Genomic DNA, 27,418 nt, shown 5'->3' on the forward strand with positions numbered 1-27,418 from the left:
TTTTGCGTAAGACCCGGAATAAGAGAATGCTCTACAATAGGTGGAGGCTGCTATGCAAATTACTCTGCCACTTGGGCTGGAGTAATTGCCACTGATTAGCCAGACCCAGTGATCTTTGGAGTGTCAGGGTCAGATAGGACTGTCAGTGTCAGTGCCTTTGACAGGACTCTGTCAGTTAATCACAGCACAGGCCCTTGTGATTTTGGAGCAAAGCCTTGCCATTCTGTGTGGACTACTACTATTCTTTTTATAGAAAGCATTTATCCTGCTACTGAGCCTTAGTAGAAACTGACATTTAATCATGGACCACCACGTTCCCATGTGACCTGAGCTACTCATCATGAACCATGGGTTATTCTATCCATCAAGCAATAAAGCTGAGTATGCACAATATTCTATCATCAAGGGAAAGGGGTGTGGTTGGGACTTAGCAGGCCCTGAAAGTACAAGTAAGTTACATGAAAAAGTAGGCCATATACCTGTGGTCCCCACTCTTGCTATACTACCTTCTTTTTCTCTATACTGCACCTATGATTTTATGGGGAGTTTCATATAATCATTTGATAGGGGAAAATAATATTCAGACCTGGTGTACAGATGGCTATGCATAATACATAGGCAATCCCTAAAAATGGATAGCTGCAGCACTCCCGCTCCTCCCTGGGACATCCCTAAAGGGAAGATGTAAAGGGAAATCCTCCCAGAGGGCAGAACTTTGAGAAGTGCACTTGGTTGTTTACTTTGTTTGGACAGAGGAATTGCTAGATGCGTAATTATACATTGATTCATGAACTGTGTCCAGTGGTTTGGCTGAATCTTCAGGGAAGTGGAAGAAATATGAATGGAAAATGTATGACATGATGATTTGGGGAAGAGGTATGTAGACTAATCTCTCTAAGTGAACAAAAACATGATGATATTTGTGTCTCACATGAATACTTACCAAAAAATGGCCTCAGCAGTGAGTGATTTTAATATTTTAATAATAAAGTGATCAGAAATGTCTGTTCTGTGGACACCAGTCTGTCACTTTCCCAGTCACCTTGTTATCACCCAAAGGGTTCATGAGCAATGTAGTCATTTTGGCAGGTATATAAATGTTACACATGGCCCAGCAACATAGATTTTCCCTCAGAAAGGCTGACCTGGTTACAGCCACTAAATAGAAGTACCCAATTTGCCAGCAACACGTACCAACATCAAGCCCCTGATAGTATGATTAGTCTGGTGGCAGGTTGATTGCTTTATACTTTTTCCATCAAGAAAGGGGCAGCCTTTCATTTTTACTGGAATAGATACTTACTTTGGATAGGAATTTTCCTTCCCTGCATGCAGTTTTTCAGTGCAAACTATCATTTGTGGACCTCAGAATGCTTTATCTATCATCAAGGTATTCCACGAAGCATTGCTCCTGATCAAGGAACTAATTTCATACCCAAAGAATTGTGGCAATGGGCCCACATTCATGGAATTCACAGGTTTTTGCATTCTTCCCAACCATGCAGAATCGGCTGGCTTGATAAAATCTTGGTACAAATCTTGATAAAATTTTAAAGTCTCAGTTAGAGTGCTGTCTGGATGGCAATATCCTTCAGGACTGCAGCAAAGTTCTTCAGAAAACTGTATATGCTTTGAATCAGTTTTCAATATATGGTGGTGTTTCTTCCATAGGCAGGATTAGTGGATCCAGAAATAACAAAAAGAGATGGAAATGGAAGTGGCACTACTATAATATATATTATTATACATTATATCTTATATATTATATAATTATATATAATAAATATAATTATATATGTATAACATATAATATACCATATGATATGTGTAATAAATACCTATAAAATATTTATATATAAAATATGTGATAATATAATAATGCACAATACTCACTATTATGTCTGGTAAGGCATTAGAGATTGTTTTTTTCTCTTTGTTCTTATGGTATTATTCCTTCCTGGAGTATAGGTCTTAGTTCCAGAGGGAGAAATGTTTCCACCAACAGAAACAACTATTATTTCTTCGAATTAGAAGTTAATGTTGCCACCTAGCCACTTTGGGTTTCCTCTGCCTTTGAATCAAACAGACAAATACAGGAGTTACTATGCTGAATGCAATGATTAATTCTGACTACCAAAGAAAATTGAACTACTACTCCACAATGGAGGTAATAAAGACTATATCTGTAATACAGGTGACCCCTTAGAGTGTCTCTTAGTATTGTCATGCCATGTTATTAAGGTAAGAAAAAAACTATGACCCAAACGAGGCAGGACTACAGATTATCCAGACTCTTTAGAATTGTAGATTTGGATTACCACATCAAGTAGAGAATCTCCAACGGGTACAGAATCTCGACGAGGTGGGTGAGGTGCTTGCTGAAGGCAAAAGGAATACAGAATAGGTAGTTATAAATATCAGCTATGTTATATATATAAATTGTGTATAAATATGGTATTCTGATACATATATAATTTATAGTATATATACATATAAAATATAAATTATATATAATAAAAATGTGTATGTGTGTATACATATATATTTCTTCGTTTTCTTTCATCTTATTCTCTTGTCATGAAACATAAGACATATTTACTTTATATATTAGTATTTAAGTATTGCTAATTTTATATCATAGTATTTAAGTTACAGGATATCAACACACAGTTAACACTACTCAAGAATTGTACTTCTTTTTCTGAAGAAAGGTTAGTGCATTTTTTATTATAGGTAGGGTAGGACTATACTAGGCAGAATTGTGACCTGTTGTTATTTGGAGATTAAGTATGAATTAAGAAGATGCATATGAGTACCATGTTGACAGGAGGCAGACTTTTGATAGTTAACTTTATGTGTCAACTTGACTGGATCAGAGATGTGTAACTGGTTACATATTATTTCTGGATCTGTTTATAAAGGTATTTTTGGATGAGATTAGCATTTAAATGGTAGACTCAGTGAAGCCAACTGACCTCCTCAATGTGAATGGGCATCACCCAATCCATTGTGGGCCTGAATAAAGCAAAAAGCAGAGGAAGGAGAGATTCTCCCTCTTATTCCTTCCTCACGATTGAGTTCAGACATCTCATTTCATCTTCTCCTGCTTTTGGACTCCAGTTTACACCATCAGTTTCCCTGGTTCCCAGGCCTTCAGACTCAGACTGAATTATTCCACTGTCTTTTCTGGGTGTTTGGCATCTATATAGCAGAACATGGAAACTCTCAGGTTCCATAAACAAGTGAGCCAATTCCTCATAATAAATACATTTTAACTATGCATTGTTTCAAAAATTGGAAAACATAAAACCAAAAAGAGACAAAAGCAAAAACAAAAACAAATGTTTTATGAACATTGCATTTGTCATTATGAATAAAGTACAAACAATTGAATATAGTATATATGAGTGTTTTTTCTTCTCTAAAGGAAAATAGAGCACCATACCGAATAAAGAGTGAAGGATATTGTCAATATTTTAGAAGAAGCCTTTAGAGAAGAATTGTCTGGCTAGTTATTTGGAGACAGGTTGATGGTATTTTCTGAAAAATGTTAGTAAGTCCTGTATACATCATATCTGTGAGGAAAGTATTATAGAAAAGAGAACAAGTATATGAAAAATATTAAATAGGAACATGCATAGCAATTTGAGAATAGTAAAGAAATAACTTAAAATGGAGAAGTGTTAGCAAGTGGGAGTATATAAAGGGATGAAAGCATATAGTTTGTAATAAGAAATATGTTGGGCTGTATAAGCCAGTATAATAATTTTAAATTTTATCATCAATCAGAAAAAAGGCCACTGGAGGGTTGTAATAGTAGAAGTGACATGATTTAACTTGTATTTTCAATAGCTTTTAAGGATTAATTTTGAGAAATATTTTGAGAAGCAAGAATGAAAATATTAAATATTAATATTGAAAAATTTCACATGAGTTCTAAAAGTTGACGGAGATGGTTGTTAATTGTAAATTGTGAGGAAAAATATTGAATTCTGAATACTTTACTAAGGTAGAGCTTACAGGCTTTTATGATGAAATTAAGGTGAGGGGAAGAGAAGTTAAAGATGGTTCCAAGATGTTTGCTCTAGGTGGAAAAAAGGAATTACTTTTTCCTGATACGGAAATGCCTGAAGAGAATCAAGTTTTAGCATGGAGAAACCAATAGCCTGGTTTTGAACAGGTTAAATGTGAGATGCCTTTCAGACTTCCAGTGTGAATCGAGCACATGGATAAAAAATTCTAGTTGCAGAGAGAGATAAGAGCTAGATACAAATTGGGAATCAACTGTATACAATACAATTGTATACAATACAATAGAAATAGTGTTTAAAAACATGTGACTGGATGAAACCATGTAAAGAGGAAGTATAGATAACAGCATAAACTAGTTATTTTCAAGAATGGACATAACAATCTCCAGAGTAAAAAAAAAAAAAAAACAAAAACAATTGGTTATGAAGTTTCATATATTACGTGTGTTTGGTGGGGGGGTTGCGCATATGTGTATACCTGTGTTTGTGCAGTTGAAGGGATATCGACTGTGTAAAGAGGTAGTTGTAGTGTTTAGTTTTATCCAAATAACAGAGATCAGCAGTTTCAGTGCTGCCTATACTTTAGTATCACCTTCATGCATTCTCTATGACCTCCTCCACGGAAGATATTTCTGCATACTTTCTTGTTAAAGTTCAGCTCTTATTTTCTTCTATGGCGTTCAGAATATCTTCTGCAACCAGCCCTCAGATGTCATTCCCACTGTTAGAAACAAGACACTGCTGATTTTTTGGTTTTGCCCCTCATGAAATGTCGTTACTTTAAACAACCATTCTGACAAAATTATTTCTGAAAACTGCAGTTGCATGGATTTTTTTCAACATCTTCACATACCTCAGTTTGATCTTTAGTGACTTTGACAGCCCTTCCTCATGTGTACTGGTTTTGGGTTACAAATCACTCACAGTTTTAGAGAAGTCAGTTTCCAACTCTGTTATCCCCTATTTCTGCTGTTTTGATATAATTTTAATATCCTGAAGTTTCTGCTAATATGAGCTTAAACACTCAATGGTGAATTTTTCTGAGAATAAAAATAAATATTTTTATTTCCTGGTTTATGATAAAAATAGTTATTTTCTTTATATTTTCTGGACATATCTGCCCTCTCTTTGTATTATTACGCTAGGACTAACAAATATTAACTTGGAGTTAACCTTAATAATAACTTATAAAAGTGTATAGTATACTTAAATTAGCTTTTATCTGGCCTTTATGAGACTTGGATAAGATGGATTTTTCTGGTCTTTTCTGTAGAATTATTTTTTTGATCCTAGGATGGCCTTGTAATTCTCTACATAATTTATCTAGAGTAACTTTATTAATAATCTGCTGAGCACACTTTTAAAAATAGGTTTCTTCCCATTGATTAGTATATTTTCATTATGAACTACAGAGGCTTTGAGGTGAGTGATTTAAGCTCCAAGACACAACAGGTATTGCATTTCTTGACAATTATTTTATGCCTTAGGTTGTACAAGGCATAGAGCTAAAGAACATTTTTTCCCCACATGACAAATGTCACGTTTTGTAAAACATCGCTGATTACAGAGTATCTTCTTTTTAATAAACTAAAAACAATGAAGACCTAAGTATGAGAAAGTAATGCATTTTCTCCTAGGTGAAAAAGAATTGCAACTTAACTGTCAGATATCATGAGAATTAAGATTTGTACATGTTAATATCATAATCCATTAAATAATGTGTTTTAAATTTGTTTTTTGCTGTTTTAGCTCAATATTCAAAATGTACCCTAAATTTCTGTGCTTATTAATGGTAGACTCATTTTTGAACTAGCTTGTTGGATCTACTTATTTTACTAATTCAAAGGAAAGCAAAAACAGCATTTTTTAACCTATAACTTGAGTATTTTGCATCTAATTGATTGTAGTTGGGTAAATATATACTTGTCCTTACAACGTTAAACACATAAGCGGCAGTGTTTATGCTATTTATATGTGATTAACTTGTAAAAAATTCATCAATTGTACTGAGATCTGCACAGCTTATTTAAAAATTATGTATAAAGTTTTGAAGAATAAAAATGGTTTGGCAAGTAGGCAGCCCACAGAGGAACTGACACATAAAGGGAAGAGGATCAAACAGGAATATAGCAGGCATATTCACTCTGTAGGCTGCAGTGTCTGGCCACACTCCAAGGGAGTTGAAAGAACAAGCAGACATGAAATACAGAAAAAGAATAGAGACATGAATCTCAAGGTGGAGAAATGAAAGACCATTTGACATTCAAAAATGATTTTCTAATTTTACGTCTTTGACACACACTCGATAAACTCACCTCAGCTTAACTTAGCTGACAATGCATGCAACTGTTTTTCTAAATCTGAGGAAAGCAACACAAAAGCATGTATTTAAAAAATGTTTCTGCTGAATAATGTGAACCTACTATTTTAGTTTCACCAATTTTCCATAACGTAAAAGATAATCCTGGTAAATTTTGTATGTAAGCCTAAATTCAGAAAATCTTTAAATTTTTTAACATTATTTAATATATTTTAACATTTTATTGTAAGATCACATGTTAATTTGATTAAGTGTAATGTTCTAACTAACCAATACATTTTGGTTTATAATTTTTATTTATTTGTCAATCATCTATTATTTTAAATTTGAAAACCTATTTATTTTGGGTTTGTATGTAAAGTTCAACCCCATCAAACATCTGTATGGCACTCAACTTATCTTCAATGTAGTCATTTGAAAATGCTCTTGAGTGAAACTATATAAATATGATACTATGGCAAGTAACTCATAGACAACAAAACCAGACTAAAGTGATAACATCTGATAATATATCAACTTCTAGTAAAAGGTGGTAAATAGTGACCTTTTTTTAGAATTTACACATGCAAAGCTCACTCAATTTTCATCCTCGCATGTACAAATCTTAAAGAAATAATACTATCTGGGTAGGATGGCCATAAATATTAAATTATTGTAATAAGAAAAAAAGAGGTTACTGCTTACTGCAATTTCTGTACTTCAGAATATGTGCTTTTGTATTCTGATAAATGCAGATAAATTGCCCTCCCAAAAGGTTCTTTTGATTTAAACTTCCTCCACTAGGTATCTTCGTCTTTGTCATGTGCAAATAGTTATAATTTAATGTTGGCTCAATTTGCATGGCCTTGATAAATTTTAAGTTGGTAAATATTGTCATATTTTACTGGCAGCCCATATTGAACTTCTGTAAATCAGCTAATATTCTTTATTCATGTTTTCAATAAATTGGTTATTTTCCAATTAATATTTTTTTTTGTTTTATATCTTTTGTAGTTATTTTCTTCTAGTCAGTCTTTAAGTATTCTGCTTTCCACTTTTCTGTGGAAGATCATCCCCATCACCATACATGAATTCAATTGAATTTATATTTATATATCCTGTAAATTTTATTCTACCCATGAATGTATAATCAAATATAAAATATCATCAATGGGCTATTACATCGATCTTCATTCCTACCCCCTTAAGAAACTCATACTTACATCTCAAAATTATCTGTGGATTTATCTGAACCCATTTTTTTTTCACTGTTATATTTGTTTTTACCAGGTGATACTATTCATGATTTTTATTAAAAGTGTTCATTTACCAAGTCCCATTGACATTATAGTTGTGGAAACTTTAGTTTTATAATATCATATGATTTTTCCTAGCCTTAATTTTATTTCAGTACCAGGTATGAAATTATAAATCCCTTTTCTCTGGGATTTTTATTTGGGAAACAATTTTTTGGAAGTGCATCTTGAAACATTATGTGAATAAGCTGTAGGAATTTTATCTCTTCTCTATTGTTAGTTCTCAACATTCATTCTTGAAGTGTAGAGAGAAACACACTAGTATTATTACTACCTGTTAGAAAAGAAATACTGGGATCTTTGTTTAGGACAGGTAAATAGAAACATTATGGCTTTTAGGGAAAGTTAGTATTTTTGTTGAGTGTTAACCATTCTCAGTTTAATTTTCAGTCTGGCTCTTGGATTCTGTGTTCCAAATAGAATTATATGCTGTATTTATAATATTAAACTACAACTCAATTCTGATGGTATTTCAGTGGGGCAAAATGACCTATTATATTCAATTGAATTTGTATATTGTCTTCACGTTTCTTATAAACTAGTGATTGTGAATTTAAGTACAATTAAAAGTATATTTAGACTAAACAGATCACTTGACATTTAGATATTTTAATCAATCAGAGTTTTTGTATTATCTATATGTATACTTTATTTCCTTGTACCAACGTGGTTACCTTCAAGTATTTGCCTTCATAATGTTCTTTTCCAGGACAGTACTAAAGTGCCCAGAATCGTACAGCTAACTTACTAATATGGCAGGAAGAGAGCAAATTCTTGCCATTTAGAGAAGAGAAATTGGCAAATGCTTTGAATCAGTTTGGTCTGCGTTTTATATAGTTAAATACAGACAGGAAACAGAAACATATAGTTTGTGAAAGACACCGAATATACTGGAGCTACAGGATATTGTACCCCCAAATTTTGTACTTTTAACCTAAACATGTCAAAGGCTCAGATATCTGTGAATATGTCTGAAGATAGTTACTAACTCTAGATTTCAGAAAATAAGGGCAAGTCATACAAAATATAATCTCCATTCTGTTATGTCCATCATCATGATTATTAGAGTAGAATTTGAGGTTCAGTAATAGATTTTTCAACTTTCCTTCCTCAGAATGAGAGAGTTCTCTAAACCTGACCAGCAGGTATTCAAAGAAAAAAAAAAAAAGAAGCCATTTATAATGCTATCTGTAATGAATAATATATTTTGCATTATCATAAATCTTACACTAATTGTTAACTGAAGTAATTTTATTTGTTTCAATGTAAATAAATGTGTGTTTTAATTAACAGCATAGTAAATTACTTTATCTTCTGTGCAATTCATGTTGATGGACTGACTTTGATAGATGCTTGCTCTTTGATCATTCCGAGAAATATGTTCCAATTCTTTCATGTTCAATCAAAGATTTGTTTCAGATTGTCTCCTATTCAGAATCTCCTTCTGCTTTACTCAGTATTGATTTCATTTTTATCGAATTTTACAAATAAAAAATTAAAAGGCCTTATCTGTATTATTTATTGTTCCAGCTCTTCGGTAGTGTTTTCACTAACTATAAACACTCTTTTCTTACCTGAAATTTTTAAGCCCATTATAACCCATTTCCTTGGTATACTTTTGATCTCTCATTTTTTTCTTTGTAAATGATGTCACGGTCTCTTCTACAATGATGTGACCTCCTTGTTTTTCCATCCAACATAATGTTTGCTATAATAGAATCTAAACACTGAATCCTTTTATTATAGATTTTGAGAAGACACTTTGATTAAATTATTGAATTTACTTTTTGTCTTTTGAATAAAGACAAATCTGTGCAGTATTCACATCTATTTGTTGACCAACTGTATATGACTATCTGTGAAAATTAGAGAAAAGCTTCTAACTTAGTATTTAGTCACTGAAATCTAGCTCAATTATAAAGTCTAAAGTGATTTTAAAACCTTTTTTCTTGACTAATTTTGTTTATTTTTCAAGGCAACTATGTTTTTATTCTCCAAGACATTTTTTTATATATATATTCTATATTCAGCTTTCTCTCACAGCTAGTCTCCAGAGGTGTAGTTGTATTGATTCAAATTCATATCTACTTCTTTATTCTTTAGCCAAATAGTTTCAGTTGTATTAAAAGTATTTGTTCTGGAATGAGTGAGGATATTTTTAATTTTGAGTTCATAAAGTTAGTAACTGAATTTGGAGTCATATTTTTATAGTTTTTTTGTCAATTATTGTAATTTTATTATTCACAAAAGTATAAATTAGTTGATAGTCATTTTCAGGCCTCTTAAAAATATAAAATATATGTAACATACTTCTAAGATCATAATTATATTAAATGTGCATTGAATAATTACTTTGAAGGGAGGTAATGTAACTTTGACTCTTCCTGAGATATTCCCATTACATTATCTTAGTTTCTGCACATCTTAAATATACATGTTTTAGTGAAGAAATATTAGGAGCAACATATCTCTTTCTCCTTTTCAATTCACTCTAGTCCTCCCCAAAGTTCAATTTCAAGTCAATTTCGAATGTGTGCTCCATTTTCTAAGGAGTCAATAGTCGTATGAGCGGTATATGTGGTTGTCTGTTGGGAGAAACGTTCCTCTGTGATTTTGGGAGGATAATTTATTTTCATATTAACAGGATGCGAGTATCTGGATCTTCCACACGTTGGCTTTCTCTTTTCAATCTCTTTTAAATATCTCTCAAATAATGGAAAATGGATTACAAATATATGCTTATTTGTTGACTGTCCCATATGTCCCATTTCTTTTTCTGTTTTTGTTGTTGTTGTTGTTTGTTGTTGTTGTTGTTGTTTTATTTTCTTTCTCTCTCTCTCTCTTTTTTTTTTTTTTCCCCAGAGGGAGTCTCACTCTGTCGCCCAGGCTGGAGTGCAGCGCAGCGATCTCTGCTCACGGCAACTTCCACCTCCCGGGTTCAAGGGATTCTCATGTCTTGGTTTCCCGCTAGCTGGAAGTACGGTTATGCACCACCACCTCTGGCAAAGTTTTGTACTTTTAGTACAGACGGGGTTTCACCATGTTGACCAGGCTGGTCTTGAGTTTTTGACGTCAGTCAGACACCAAAGTGCTGGCATTATAGGCATGACCCACTGCGCCCGGCCTGTTAGTATTATTTAAATTACATCAACAGATTTTAAAAGCTGTAACAGATTTTCAATCTGCTTTTTTTTTTTTTTTATTAGTTTCACTTCTTACATTTACTAACATTGCAACTTAGATACACTAAGAAAATACTCAGTTTTAATTTTGTTCTGTTTTTAATCCCCAAGCCACTGTGTTCTTCTTCATAAGCCTTCACTTTTTTTTTTTCATGAAGTTTCAGTGACACGTTTTCACCTGCTCCTCACAGTAGCCCATTGTGTACTCATTTTGTTCCCTCTCTAGAACTTCCTAACCAAGTGGACTTTTACCAGTCCACTAACATTTTTTAGGCTTCTCCATCGCCTTGCAGGTAAAGGATAAACCACTATCTCCATATAAATGGGAAAGCCAAATATACCTTCAGTGTTTCAGGATTCTCCTCTGCAAGAGTCCATATTTTAATATATAGGACATATACTCATGTTCTCTGCTTGTTTTGCAGTGAGGGTTCAGGTGTATCATCTAAAGTCCTCTTGTCAGTTACACTGTATCTGGGCTGGTATTGGGAGTTAGATGAAAGAATTGCAAGTAGTATATTTGAGCAATTTTTTGCAGCAACAGTAGCTGGAATACCCAGATTTTAGAGGCTGTATTTCCAGCAACAGAGTTCGAAGTTTAGTATTCATTGTGCAAGCAACAAAAGTGGTAATGTCAATCTTCTGTAGAACATCAATGATACCTTCATATGAACAGTTCTGTCATGTTACTTTTGATAACTTTTCATAACTATGAAGCCTCCAATTTTAGTTCTTCACCCCTTTGGTAAGATTCGTGTGCAACCAATACATTTTAGTAAAGTTAATTTATTCTTAAATTAGTCAGAGTTAGTTACTGCTATTTCAATTTTTTTCATTCAATAACATATATGATATGATTTTTAAAAATTCAAAATATTGTTATATTACCACTTTTTATATAAAGAGGAAAGCAGAAGACTTTTATTTTTATTGCTTATATTTACATATTTATATAAACAAAATTTAATATAATGTGTGTCTATACCTATACAATGTTATCCTTTGTACATATCAACCTAAATGTGATAAATAAGTCCCCATTAGGAAAAAATCATTCAGAATTAATAAGCTAGTGTCACCAGCAGGAAGATACTTAGTTTTAATATTTGGACAAATAGTAATAAAGACGAAATGCACTTCACAACACCAAGAGAGAGTAACAGACTTAGATTTAGGGCTTAATTCTGTCACTGCTAAGCTCTATGCCCTTTTGCAAGCCATTTAATCATTTTTTGGTCCAGTTTATTTCCCTGTAAGTGTATTGAGTTACATGGGGCCCTCACAATACCTCTTCCTTTAAATTTTAGGCTTTGTAATACACATTCCTAAAAGAAGTTAAATAAATATTATGGGTTTAGCATATTTGGAATATTAAAGTAATTTTTTAAAGTAAATATTTACAAGTTAATCTGAAATTACAGAACTAGCCAAAGAGCAGTTTTGGAGAGTGGCCATTAAATATGGAAGAACAATACCTTATCTTAATGCTGTAAGAACATGTAGGACTTTATTACAACTTCCAAAATTGAAAGCCAATTACTTTAAAAACATTTTTCCCTGCACATTCATTGCTAGAAAACAGTTAATCCATCTTTAAAAATACCGCCCCCCCCCAAAAAAAGTCTAAATTGGCATGTGTCCTGGAAACTGTTTTTGGCTATATTAGTGAGGTAGATTGTCTCTTTACTCAATTTCAGTTTTCCCATCTGCACTAGTTTCTCATGTGACAGTTTCTCTCTATAGGTTTCTGGCAATCCAACCAATATCAGTTGCTGTAAATATTTTCATAAAAAGGAAAGGAAAGAAAGCTTATTTCTTTAATGTACAACTAAAATGCTCAAGTTTTAATTAATATCCAATAACTAACATAAGACAACACTTTCTTTGACAAAGCCAAATGAACCTTTTTAAACAATCAAGGGTTTACCCTATCCTACCAATTAAATCTCAGCTGACTGAATACTCCCTTTTCTTTTTCTTAGAAGAATGTACAAATCCTAAAATAGGTACACATATTTACTTTCTCCAAGGTTATCCTTGTTTTACTCATTTTGGTTCAGAGACCACTTAGATTCCTAGTTGGAGTCTTGATTTATTTTTCAACAACTGCAACAAGACTGATAATATGATTTACTTTATTTATTGCACTGGAGTTCCAATTCTCCCAAATCCAAGTCTTGCATTTGCCCTATTTCAGAGAGTCATGAACACAAATTATAACACTAGCTTCATGTGCATAGTATTAAGAAAGCTCAAGGAGAATTTATACACAAATGTGATTACCATAGCAAGTTTTATTATAAACGAGTGACAGTCAGCAATGGTGGTACTACTAAGTAAAGGGCATTTTATACATTTTCAGGGATTTTCTTGGTTTCCTCAATAACATGAAGCTGCTATAACACACGTTTAATGATGAGGGATCATAGACATTTGATTTGCTGCATGACGCCTGTTATCAGTCAACATCCGTTGCCATTACCACTCATGTAACTATTCCCACTGCTCTCCCTTCCCCAGTATAGACAGAATTGAAGGATTAAGTCTCAGGATTTCCTTGAAAATAAGTTTGGATATTTGTATTTAGGTTAATCCAACGAGATTCTGTTGCCACATATTTGGAAGGTGGCCATAATATGAATGCCATCTTTCTGTGGCTACTGTCATTCATTGTTGCTTAAGAAAGTTGTTGTTTTCCTACATCATATTTCATTGTCTGTTAAGTGGCTTTACATTTGTCAAAAGAAAGAAAGAAAAAAAAAGAAATAAACATAGTTCTGATTTCTTTATATGACTCATTGACACCAGCTTTGGGTGTCCACACTGCAGTATTATTTGCCTAGAGACTGCTATGTGAGTGCTATCATTCCCAGAGCTAGACCAGCAGAACTAGTCTTAGAAATAGAAATTTAGAAATAGAAAATGATGGAATTGGGTATGTTTGGGGGAAATATATTTCAACAGCACCAGGCTAGAACTTGTTTCTTCTGTCATTCCAGTACTTTTGTAAACTCCTAGTTTTCTATATTAAATGTGTTGCCATTTATAATACATGTAATAGTTTATATTTCCAGTACTAAATTCTTAATTCATTCACATTATGAACTGGAATGCTCATTGTGGTTCACAGGGTGAAGGGTTCCTCTTTATTCCATGAGATTTTTGAATATTCTGCAAGACCTTCATTTTATTTTATTTTATTTATTTATTCATTTATTTTTGAGATGGAATTTTTCTCTTGTTGCCCAGCCCAGAGTGCCATGACACAATCTGAGCTCACTGCAACCTCCACTTCCTGGGTTCAAGCGGTTCTCCTGCCTCAGCCTCCCAAGTAGCTGGGATTACGGGCATGTGCCCCTGCACCTGACCCTTCATTTTATTTTAAATATATATTTATATTTGACATATGAATATCTAGAAAATACAAATCTAATAAATAGTGACAAAAAGCAAAGCCGCTATTAACTGGGACCCCAGGATGGAGGAATGGTTGTCAAGAAAAGTAAGAGAAAATATTGGGAAATGATGGAAATAGGTTCTATTTTTATTATTGTGGCAGTTATACAGGTGACTAGATTTGTTGACATTCAATTAAATGGATACTTAAAATACCTGCATTTTTAGTCATATAAATTATAACTTGGTAAAATTAATTTAAAATGATTAACTTCTGCATTAGGTGTGCCATTCACAAAAACACTTTTTCGTGTATGAACCGTGTTTAAAATTATTTGTGCCTAGAATTAACTGTTTAAAATATACAAATGCTATCTATTTTGGCACAGTTTTAATAGACACAGAATTTTCCAGGAGTACTACTGCCTTAATTGAAAGAACTTGTTTTGGAACTTTTCCAAAAGTATTTTACTCTTCCTAAATATCATATCAACAATGTTAACATATTTGTCAATACAACACACTAAACCAGTTTTCATCTGTATCTTTCATATACACAGTGATTCTAAATTTAAGAACAAACGTCTGATATTACATCAGGACTTCTAATGTAATTATGCAAGATTTCTTACACTATGCAATTATATAATGTCATATTAAAAATACTTTTTATTTATTTCTCCTTTACATGACTGTAAATTTTTGGTTGTTGTTGTTATTTTTGTTTGTTTGTTTGTTTGTTTTCTTGAGACGGAGTCTCACTCTGTCACCCAGGCTGGAGTGCAGTGGCCGGATCTCAGCTCACTGCAAGCTCCGCCTCCTGGGTTTACGCCATTCTCCTGCCTCAGCCTCCCGAGTAGCTGGGACTACAGGCGCCTGCCACCTCTCCCGGCTAGATTTTTGTATTTTTTAGTAGAGACGGGGTTTCACCATATTAGTCAGCATGGTCTCGATCTCCTGACCTTGTGATCTGCCCGTCTCGGCCTCCCAAAGTGCTAGGATTACAGGCTTGAGCCACCACGCCCGGCGACAGTAAACTTTTGAGATATAGATTTATATTGTGGTAACAGATAGAAAGCTTTGTTTGACTGCTAGTCACACTGCTTATTCATTCAGTTTAAGAGCATGTCGTAAGGATTGTCTGAAGTGCTTAGATTACTGCAATAATAATAATGATGATGATGATAATAATAATAATAATAATAATAATAATAATAATAATAAAAGAAATCCCTGGCTGCACAGATTTTGCCTTCTACTAGGGTAAACTGATAACAAAAATAAATGGAAAGTATGGGTGTGGTAGCTCACTCCTGTAATCCCAGCACTTTGGGAGGCCCAGGCAGGTGGATCACGAGGTCAGGAGTTTGAGACCAGCCTGACCAATATGGTGAAACTGCATCTCTACTAAAAATACACAATTATCCAGGCATGGTGGGGGCTGCCTGTAATCCCAGTTACTCAGGAGGCTGAGGTAGGAGAATGGAATTGTTTGAAGCCAGGAGATGGAGGTTGCAGTGAGCCGAGATTGTGCCATTTTGCTCCAGTCTGGGTGACAAGGCGAGACTGTGTCTCAGAAAAAAAATTAAAAAGGATAACATCAGATGCAGATAAAGGCCACAGATTAAAATAGAGTAGTTGCCCAATACTACTTAAAAACTTAGACGCAAATTTGATAAATTTCTCTTAGGTTAACTGTTACAGCATTCCTCATATTCTGAAACTGTAATGTAGACTGAGAGTGCAAAAACAACAAGAAAAATTTACTTTTCATCAAAACAAAAGAAAACAAATAAAACCAGCAAACCTTTGCCTTAGTTTCATCAAATATTCCTTGTGTTGCCTTGGGTTCTCCAGGATGAAGAAGCTGAGATGAAGTTTAAAGTACAAAAGATTTATTGGAGAATAATACCTGTGAAATAATAAAAATAAAAGTAGAAAGCAGTGTTAGCTAGAAATAGCTGTCAGATTATGATATTATCAGAGGGAGGAGTCCTAACTTGGACAACAATGGGTGGACCCTAGGACACCCATCTTGCTTAGTCATTGGCTGAGTCCCACTCCCAGAAAAATCCACCCTGGAACACCATTACTGTGTTGCCAATGGCTAGCACCACTCTGAGAAGAATGTGACTTTGGCTAGAATATGGAGGTGATTTTGAAAGAAGCTGACAGCTGGAGGCTGTCAGAAAACTATAACCCTCACAGTTGGACAGTAAGTCATTCCTTGAAGAGGTAGCTAAATGAAGCATCTCCTAGTCTTCCAAACTCATCTCTGGCAAAATTCAGAAATTTGCAGTGTTACAATTGCTGATCAGCAGGATTTTTTTTTGTTTTGTTTTTTCTTTTCCTCTGATTTTCATCATGACCTGAATGTCAATCCATTATGCTTAAAAACCATCAATGCTTACTTTAATAGGTCTCTATCTCCTATTTTCTCATGAGCAGGTTAATCTATATTTATAACAGATAAATCTCTAAGCAGGACTCATGGCCTGATTGAAAGTGCTTTTGCAAAAATCATAACTGGGAAAATTATTACAGTGAAAGAGATCTGACCCAACCAACTCCATCTTGCTTCTAACCTCTTAAGCTGCCCTTGTTCATTTCTGGGCATAGTCCTAACTGACTTTGGGAGGAACTGAGTTTATAGTTTAACTTTGAAACAAAAATGATAACAGTCCTTCCCCCCCATAAAAACCCTTCCTTCTAGGGGATTAGACTACCTTTATAATACTAACAAATCATCCTGAAGATAAGAAATTATGGTTTAGGAGTCAAGCAGCTGGAGACTGCAAGATTCTTAACCTCCCCAAATTACTCCCGGGATAACATCACCATTGTAAAACCAAGGACCAGTGCTTGAGATATTTTCCAGGCCCTGTACTCAGTAGATCAGCTGGCACCACCCAGATCAATAAACTAGCTTGTCTGGTCTTGTAGCCCCCAACCAGGAACAGAGTCAGCACAACAGGACAGTTTCAATTCCCTATGATTTCATCTCTGACCCAACCAATTACCACTCCAGACTCACTGGTCCTTTACACACCAAATTATCCTTAAAAATTCTCATCCCTGAATTCTTGGGGAAACTGATTTAAATCTTACTAAAACTCTGGTATCCTGACAGCAGGTTTTGTGTAAATTATTCTTTCTCTATTGTAACTCCTCCATTTTGATAAATTACTTCTGTCTAGGCAGCAAGCAAAGAGAACCAACTGGGTGGTTACATGTTAATTCTTCAAGTGCACAATCTCCTACTCTTCTCTCTGTATTTCTCTGCCCCAAATGTCCTGTATGTCACTGCCTTTGTTCTAGAGTTGTTTAGGTTCCTGGAAAGAAAATTTGTCATAAATGTCTGTAGAAGAGAAACTCCCTTAATATATTTTTTTTAAAAAAAAGCAAATAAGTTTTTATTTTCTTTGCTTACTTAGTCCAGAGGCCTGGGAACTTATTGAGAATCATATAACATTCTTATACTGTTATATCAATATAAGTGTTTTCCATGATTTTCAGCATAAAATTTTGCCATTTATCTTATTCTGTTTAAATCTAGCATTAAATAACATCTGGAACACCAATGACAGCAGAAACATTTATTTCAGGCAATATTTTAAGTGCTGTAGTTGGCCCTGACCTTACTTCCTTGAATGTTTTATTTTTATTTCTATGTGCTGTTATTTTCTTTCCAGTAGGTCAAGTTGAATTTTCAAAACATTAATATATGTTTTCTCCCCTACCATGTATACATGTATAGAATATCCTCAATCTGTTGCATCTTTTGACTGAAAGATCAAAATCTGTCTTTAAGCTGATTCTATTGTTCTATAAAATGCCTGAATTCATCTTCCCTGCCCTCAAGTAATACTTTGGTTTTCTGAACCAAAATTTGAGGCCCTCTATCCTACTGACCGCAGTGTTCCCTGAACTATTAAGAACTCTTGATATTTCGAGTCACAGTATGGGAATTATTTTTAGCATTGCTCTCTTTCTTTCTCTCTTCTCTCCATTTTGCAATTGGGTTTATAAAATATTTGTTTGATGTTGCTCAATGCAAATCTAGATGATACAATTTATTTTCATTTGTTTATTAAATTCTAAACACTTGTCAGAGAAAAAAAGAAAATGCTGCTTTTGAGAGATTTTATTTTTTTCTTCATCATACCAACAAACTTATCTAGCACAGAGAATCTTCATTAAAATTACCTAGGCTGATTGTTTAAGATATGCATGCCTCAACTCATCCTTTTGCCAGAGATAATTAATTAGCATTTCTGTGGGTAGAACTTGAGAAGCTTTATTTTTAAAATGTAACCCTAGTGTCTTTTTGCCCTAGTATCATCATCCAAAAGAAAAGGAGTTTGCATTTGATGGCTTATATATATGCACTCCTGGTCTTTGTGCCTATAGCTAGGATGAAGTGGAAAGGTGTCTGAGCTCCCCACTGAGGAGGAAAATAATACTTATCTATAATTTCATATCTAGAATATATGTTGTGGGAAGTCAGGGCGGAGGGAATGGCTGGAGCCATGGCAGAGGAACATAAATTGTGAAGATTTCATGGACATTTATCAGTTCCCCAAATTAATGCTTTTATAATTTCTTATACCTGTCTTTACTGCAATCTCCAAAAATAAATTGTGAAGATTTAATGGACATTTATCAGTTCTCAAATAATGCTCATAATTTCTTATACCTGTCTTTACTTTAATCTCTTAAACCTGTTATCTTCATAAGCTGAGGATGTACATCACCTCAGGACAACTATTGTACAAACTGATTGTAAAACATGTGTGTTTGAACAATGTGAAATCAGTGCACCTTGAAAAAGAATAGAATAACAGCAATTTTAGGGAACAAGGGAAGACAACCATAAGGTCTGATTGCCTGTGGGGTCGGGCAGAATAGAGCTATATTTTTCTTCTTGCAGAGAGCCTATAAACAGATGTGCAAGTAGAGAAGATATCACTGAATTATTTTCCTAGCAAGGAAATAATTAAGACCCTGGGAAAGGAATGCACTCCTGGGGTGAGCTCTATAAACAGCCATTCTGGGAGTGTCTGTCTTATGCGGTTGAGACAAGGACTGAAATACTCCCTGGTCTCCTGCAGTACCCTCAGGCTTATTAGGGTGGAGAAGAAACCCTACCCTGGTGCAGTTGAGATCAGCCCAGTTCTCTGCTCTTGAACCCTGTTTTCTGTTGTTTAATATGTTTATCAAGACAATACATGCACAGCTGAACCTAGACCCTTATCAGGAGTTTTTGGTTTTACCCTTTGCCTTGTGATCTTTATTGGCCTCAGAAGCATGTAATCTTGTTCTCCTTTTTTTCCCTTTGAGCATGTAATCTTTGTGACCTACTCCCTGTTTGTACACCCCCTGCCCTTTTGAAATTCTTAATAAAAACTTGCTGGTTTTGCAGCTCAGGTGGGCATCACAGTCCTACCAATATATGATGTCAATCCCGGAGGCCCAGCTGTGAAATTCCTCTCTTTGTATTCTTTCTCTTTATTTCTCAGCTGGCTGACACTTAGGGAAAATAAAAAGAACCTATGCTGAAATATTGGGGGTGGGTTCCCATGATAAATATACTCTGTTTTTTCATTTTTAATGTGATTCTGTATTCAATATATTATTATCTTAATGTTTATTCCCTTAGCCCTTTATTCACAAGTGAGATTAGACCAGTTTTGAGAGACACTATATTTGACAGGTTTGTGTTTTAAGGTAATGATGGTTTTACAAATCATGTGGGAAATATTTTCTTTTGCTAAATTTTGGGAGAGTTTGTGTAACCTGGACAGAATTTGTTACTTTACATTTTGAAATAATCTATAAATCTTCCCTTAGTTTTTTACAGGAATACCAACATTTAAAATTTTCTGTTTCATCAATCACATACAAGTAATAATTTCTATTAAATGACATTTTTTCCTGCAGACATTTTAATAATATTTGATTACCTACAGTTGTAAAAAATATTATGATCATAAAACATTTATAATTATGAATGTTTTCCCAGAGAAAACCTCTTCTTAGTCTGGCTTAAAGTAGAAACATCTTATATACCAGGAAGTTCAGGGGTATTTTAGACTCCAGATACAATAGCAGCTCAGTGATATCAACAAGGAAAGGAATAATTTTATCTGCTTGCACTGAATCATCATTATTGGCAGCCAGCAGTAGTTAGCTACTGGGTTTGGATGCTTCCTTGTTTATATCTAGGAAGATGAATGAAACCACTTCCCCAAACATGGAATTCAAAAATCTTGCACTCTGATTGAACCATGTTATGTCACCTGACTACTTCTAATCCAAAAAAAGTTAATAAATAAGTACAAGATATGTGGGTTGACTAACTAATAAAGATTCTTCTTTAAATGTAGGTGTATGTAAAAAGTCACTTAAGAGAGAAAATAGAAAATTGACCTTTTCCAGGCAGCCAAATGATTTCTACAAAATTATTTTTAAATATTTGAAGGATCCTACAAGGACATTTTCAACTTAGTAGATTGTAACTATGATTTTAATAAATAATTCATTATTCATTTAAACATTTTATATATTTTATATTTATTAAACTTCTAAAGATTGGTTTCAAGGAGTATTACTGATATTTTATAATGCATTTTTCTCATTCTTAAGATCTAATATTAATTATCAATGTATTAAATAATAGCTTATTTTTTAAGAATAGTATATTTTTCAGGTTGTTGATATGAAACAATTTTTTTCTATTTTTTCAAATAAAATGATAAACTTTAAAATTAATTAAATGCCCACTGTGTAACAAGTAATATGCTCAAAACATGATCTTTATTTATTTTCACAATAATCATATGTGCTATTACTATAATATCAATTTTCTGAGAAGACAACTGAGTGTAAAGAGGCTATACAACTTTGTCATAGTGGTAATAAGTGGTAAGTCTGGAATTTCAATCCAGATCTAGTCTGACTCAAAACCTATATATAGGAGAAAATAACTCTTCCCCTATCCTCTGAGTTTCAGTGGCTGTGGCCCACAAGCAAACTAAAAAATAACAGATTAACAGGAGAAAAAGAAAGCACAGAGTTTATTTATGCATAGATGATGCATACACTTGGGACAATTCAGTGATACATAACCAAAAGGGGTGGTTAAAATTGGGAACTTATATATCATCTTAATAAAGGGCAATATATTTTTAGAAAATGAGAAGACAAAGGAAAAGGGTTTTGGGCTTCTAGTGGCAGCAAAATTGGGGAAGGTAAATATATGGGAGAAACTAACAGAAGATAGCATTTTTTGTTGTAGGCCCAAGGCAGTACCAAATTTCTTTTACAGAGATAATGGTTGTTAGCCTCCTTCTGGTATGGAAAAGGGGAGGAGGAACATCGTCACAAAGAAAAAGTTATACTCTGCCTTGAGGCTTTTGAAAGGGGTAGAAAACAAAGTGTCCTGTTTATCAACTGCTTTCAGCTTAAAATAATCCTTAGGCCAAATAAGCATACTTTTGGGTGATTTATTCTAATCTCCTTTAACCATAAGCTTAACTTGGAGGCAATACTGTCTATTATAGACACAAAGAATAACTTTTATTAGCTTAAAATTCTTAAACTTGCTATGTATATTCAGAGTTCTATTGACATTTTCTTCATATTTAGTGAGACAGAGAAGTACAATGTCAAACTAATGTATACCTTTTTTGGCAGCTTATTGTAGGAAATGTAATTTGCAATGTTATTCCAAAACCTTGCAAGGATTTATCTAAATAAGAATTGCCTTACCATTTTTTTCACAATATAACATAATCCTCTCACTTAAAAAAAGTATTATTGTACAACAAAGTTTCAAGACCAGCTTCAAATTATCCATAATGCTCCCACCCAGATATAATCATTGTTATCATCTGTTTTTCATCTAATATTTAATTCATTTTTCTATTTCTTTTGCATACTACTGAAATAAATATCTGAACATTTTAAAGCCTTTTAAAATTTGTTTTTTAATTGTTTGCCAAAATAGATAAACTGTCTAGCAATAGAGTGCATGTTTCTCTGTACATGGTTCACAGTATGATCAATGAAAATCAGAATTATAATGTTTTATGTATTTTCCATTTTGTTGCATTTAGGTAGTTCTACTTATTTTGATATGTTGCAATATTGTTTTATACTTAAAATGATAAACTTGATTTTAATTTTTAAAGTTAAATAGATTACCCATTTGTATTTCTGATTCTGCTATTCTTTTTCTGTAGTCCTTTTTTATATTCTTATTTGGAAAAAATACTTCAGTAGGAACATTTTTTTTCAATTTTTGAAAATATGACCCTAAACTATTTTCAGCTGAATACTTGAATTTTATAGCTGTGTAACCATTTTTGTTTTTCATTTTGTTTCACACACAAATTTCTATTGTCTAACAGATATTTATCTACTGTATCTCTAAGAGTTTTCAGACTTAATTTGGTATAAGGTACTTCCTCTTTGTATGCAAACTGAACCAATTAAGGAATAAGAAACCATGCATTATAACTAGAACCCTTCTATTTTTCATCCGTGATGTCAGTAGTTTACTTATTTGGACTATCTCTTCCCAGTCTTGATTAGGCATATGTTGTTCTTATTGATTGATTATATTTTCCATGAGTTACAATTTTCAGATGCTTTTGGAGGAAGTGCTAACAGGTACAATAAAGGGATATATTTGGCTATCATAGATAAATTATCAGTAGAGTGGAAGGATTACTATCATGTTTTCTTGACACAGGCAGTGTCTACTGGAGCTTATAATCAAAAGATGCTAGAAGAACCAAGCAGAAACTACATATTCATGGCAATGGCATTTGCATTAAATTTACATTATTAACCTAATTTAAATTAGCATAATTTTGTTGAATTGAAAATGACTACCTGAGCCAATTAATAGGTTTCTCTGAGACTAATTTTATTTTATTTTCAGTGAATTTTATCTCATATCTGAAATGCCATAGGTTTTTTTTTTTTTATTAAATTGTTGGTAGTATTATTAAAAAGCTGTTTCTTCAAATGCTTTTTCACCATTTTAAACAACATGCACCAGATTTATATTTTAGAAAGAAAAAAGATTAACACAGAAAATTTATGTTAGGGGAATTAATAAGAGATTATATTAATATTCTAAAAGAGAGATAATGAGCACTAGGAATGAATTAAAAAATCACAAATTTAAAATGCCTACCTACTGCTACTTCTCTGAGCATTGTACTACAAACAGTATTAAACTTGATATCTGTAAAATACTAGCAAACTGAATCTAGTGGCATTTAAAAAATATTATACCATGACCAAGCAGAATTTATGTATTATTGTAAAACATCATATAAACAGATTTAACAACTTTACTCCATCATTTCAATTGATGCAGAAAAATCATTTGACAATATCCAACATATTTTATGATTAAAAACCCTCAACAAACAATGAATAGAAAGAATACATTCAATTTGATAAAGGACATTTACATAAAACTCACAGTTTATATTACATTTAATGGTGAAAGACTAGATGTTTACCCCTAAACTCAGAAACAAGTAAAGGATGTCTGTGCTTGCCACTCCAACGTTATACTGGGAGTTCTAGCCAGAGCAATCAGTCAAGAAAAAAAAAAAAAAAAAAAAAGCACCCATATTGGAAAGAAATAAGTAAGGCTGTCATTTTTCTCATAGGGTATGGTCTTGTATATGAAATTCACTAAAAAAATTAGAACTAATAATTTAGTTCAGAAAGGTTACAAAATACAAACTTAATATACATAGAACTTAACACAATATTAGAACTAATATTTGGAATCTATTAAAAATATTAGAACTAATACATTCTTAGTAAAGTTGCAAATTATAAGATTAATATGTAAAACCATTGGGATTTCTATATATTTTCCAGGGATGATTCAAAAATGAAATTAAGAAAACCATTTGGTTCATAATAACATCAAAAGAATGAAATTGTTACAAATATATCTAACTCAATAAGCACAATATTTAACTGAAAAAGCTATGAAAGATTATTGAAAGAAACTTTAAAAAGATTTGCGTAATTGGAAAAAAATCTCATGTCAATGGAATAAAGGCTTAACATTTTTAAGAAGGTAATATTCCCCAAACTGATCTACAGATTCAATATCATTCCTGTCCGGAATACCAACTGACCTCTTTGTAGAAATTGATAAGCTAATTCTAAAGATGAAAAGAAATTGAAGAAAAACCAAAATAATCTTGAAAATACAAAAGAAACACTTTCCAATTTCAAAACTTAGTACAGAGAAACAGTAATCAAATCAGTTTAGTACTGGAACAAGGATAGGCATGTAGACCAATGAAACAGAAACAAAAGTGCAGAAATAAACCAATACATATATGATTAAGTAAAGTTTGACAAGAGTGACAAAACAATTCAGTGAGAAAATGAATAGGCTTTGAACAAATGGTTGGGTTGCTCCAGTTGGTACAACTGGAAACTGAGTAATCAAATGCAAAATAAAGTTGGATCCTAAGTCACTCCATATATATATAAAAAAAAATTAACTAAAAAGAAATCAACAACCTAAATATAATAATTAAGAGTATAAAAGTCTTAGAAGAAAAGATATGGTATTTTCATGACCGTGGACCTGGCAAATGATTCTTAAATATGGCACCAAAAACATCAGCTTCAAAAGAAAAAACAATATAGGTAAATTGGATTTCATCAAAATTAAAAATTTTTGTAATTGAAAGGACACCATCAAGAAAGTGAAAAACCACAAAATGGTAGAAAATATTTGCTAATTATGTATCTGACAGGCAAGTTGTACTTTTGTTTTGTTTTGTGTTTGCGACAGAGTCTCACACTGTCGTCAGGCTGGAGTGCAGTGGCGCAATCTCAGCTCCCTGCAACCTCTTCATGCAAATTGTATTTCAAATGTATGACGAACACTTAGACCTCCATAATAAAAAGACAAATTGCCTAACTAAAAAATGGGCAAATATTCAGAATAGACATTTCTCTAAAGAAAATATGCAAATATAATAATCTCATGAAAATATGCTCAAGTTATTAGTCATCAGGGAGACAAATCAAAAACATGTGTCACCACTTATCAAACACTAGAATGGCTGAAATTTTAGAATGAGATAAAAAATGTTGGTGTGGACATGGAGATATCAGAACCCTCACACATCGTTAGCAAACAGTAAAATGGTGCTGTCAATTTGGAAAATAGTCTGGCAGATCCTAAATGAGTAAATCTAGAGTTACCATATAACACAGCAATTCCACTTTTAGGTATAAACTGAAAAAAAAATGAATACATGTATGCACACAAAAAATTGTATCCATGTATTTATGCAAGAACTATACATAATAGTCAATATTTGGAAACAACTCAAATGTCCATCAACAGATTTATGGATTTACACATGCTAAATCCATAAATGGGGCTGGGTGCGGTGGCTCATGCCTGTAATACCAACACTTTGGGAGACTGAGGCGAGCGGATCACCTGAGGTCAGGGGTTCAAGACCAGCCTGGCCAACATGATGAAACCCTGTGACTACTTTTTTTTTTTTTTTTTTTTTTTTTTTTTTGAGACAGAGTCTTGCTCTGTCGCCCAGGCTGGAGTGCAGTGGCACAATCTCAGCTCACTGCAAGCTCTGCCGCTTCCTGGGTTCATGCCATTTTCCTGCCTCAGCCTCCCTAGAAGCTGGGACTACAGGCGCCTGCCACCATCCCCGCTAATTTTTTTGTATTTTTAGTAGAGACGGGGTTTCACCGTGTTCGCCAGAATGGTCTTGATCGAAACCCTGTGACTACTAAAAATACAAAAACAAACAAACAAAAAAATTAGGCGGGCGTGGAGGCAGACGCCTGTAATCCCAGTTACTCAGCGGGCTGAGGCAGAAGAATCTCTTGAACCTGGGAGGCGGAGGTTTAAGTGAACTGAGATCGCAGCATTGCACTCCAGCCTGGGCAACAAGACCGGGGTGGGGTTGGGGGGGGGGGAATCCATATATGGAATATTACTCAGCCACAAAAAGGAATGAAGTACTGAAACATGCCACATCCATAAACCTCAAAAATATTATGCTCCATGAAAAAAAGCCGGCCACAAAAGATGGCATACTATATGCTATCTTGGAAATGAAGTTCAGAAGAAGGATATCCATAGAGACAGAAAGTAGATAAGTGGTTGCTTACTGTGTTCCTTAGGAGTACTGAGGGTTTAGAACAGCAGTTTCCAATTTTTGGAGGGCACAAAGGACCGGTTTCATGGAAGGCAATTTTTCCATGGACAGCGGGGTGGAGAGGGAGGGGATGGTTTTAGTCTGAAACTTCCATCTCAGATCATGCAGCATTAATTAGATTCCCATAAGGAGCACGCAACCTAGTTCCTGGCATACGCGGTTTACAGTAGGGTTTGTGCTCCTGTTGAGCATCTAATGCCGCTGCTGATCTGACAGGAGCTCGAACTCAGGCAGTGATGCTAGTTCGTCAGTTCCTGCTATGTGGCCTAGTTCCTAGCAGGGAGCAGACCAGTACCAGTGTGTGGCCTGGGGATTGGGGACCCCTGGTTTAGAGGAATGATAGGTAAAGAGTAACAGGCTTTTATTGTGTGATGAAAATGTTTTAAAATCGACTGTGGTGATAGTTGCACATATCTGTGGACATACTATAAAGCATCGAATTGTACACTTTTAAAGGGGCATAATATAATGTGTGAATTTTACATAATACAACTATTGTTAAAATATACTCCTTTGAATTCAGAATGTTCTCAGTGAATAGATAAGTCTGAGTTATAAGAATTCTTCATGGTTTGGTAAAGAAAATACTGGTTTATACAAAGATATCATTCATAATCTCAGGTTTCTGGTTGTTCAAGTTATTCCTTTGATTCTCATCCCCCAAATTTGTATTTATTTAAAAACTTTTACTTTACTTGTATATCTGGATAAAACATTGATATTGATTAATTTATTGGGGTTAATTTATTCTTGTCACATTGAATCATACTGCAAAATAGAATACTAAATGAAATAAGTTATCCATATTCAATAAATATATTTCTCTCCCTAAAGTATTTTGATATATTTCCATAACAACAAGCACAAACAAAGAGTAATCAAGCAATATGACCATTCTTGATTCAGAAAGGCTAAAACAAGTACTTTACCAATTTCTTGCTCACAC

At 33.6% G+C, this 27,418-nt stretch overlaps 1 long non-coding RNA gene across 1 annotated transcript in view; it reads right to left on the minus strand.

Moving 5' to 3' along the window:
- Positions 1-1,151: 1,151 nt before the first annotated feature.
- Positions 1,152-27,418, minus strand: part of LOC111525484 — a 273,665-nt gene continuing 247,398 nt past the window's right edge. The window contains exons 3-8 of the long non-coding RNA XR_002726119.1: positions 16,032-16,136; positions 4,624-4,752; positions 2,976-3,201; positions 2,319-2,378; positions 1,894-2,071; positions 1,152-1,662 (exon numbers count right to left, since the gene is read on the minus strand). This is a non-coding gene — a long non-coding RNA (uncharacterized LOC111525484). The remainder of the gene's footprint in view (positions 1,663-1,893; positions 2,072-2,318; positions 2,379-2,975; positions 3,202-4,623; positions 4,753-16,031; positions 16,137-27,418) is intronic.

This window comes from Piliocolobus tephrosceles, chromosome 1 (genome assembly GCF_002776525.5).
Source record: "Piliocolobus tephrosceles isolate RC106 chromosome 1, ASM277652v3, whole genome shotgun sequence".
Taxonomy (NCBI): Eukaryota; Metazoa; Chordata; class Mammalia; order Primates; family Cercopithecidae; genus Piliocolobus; species Piliocolobus tephrosceles.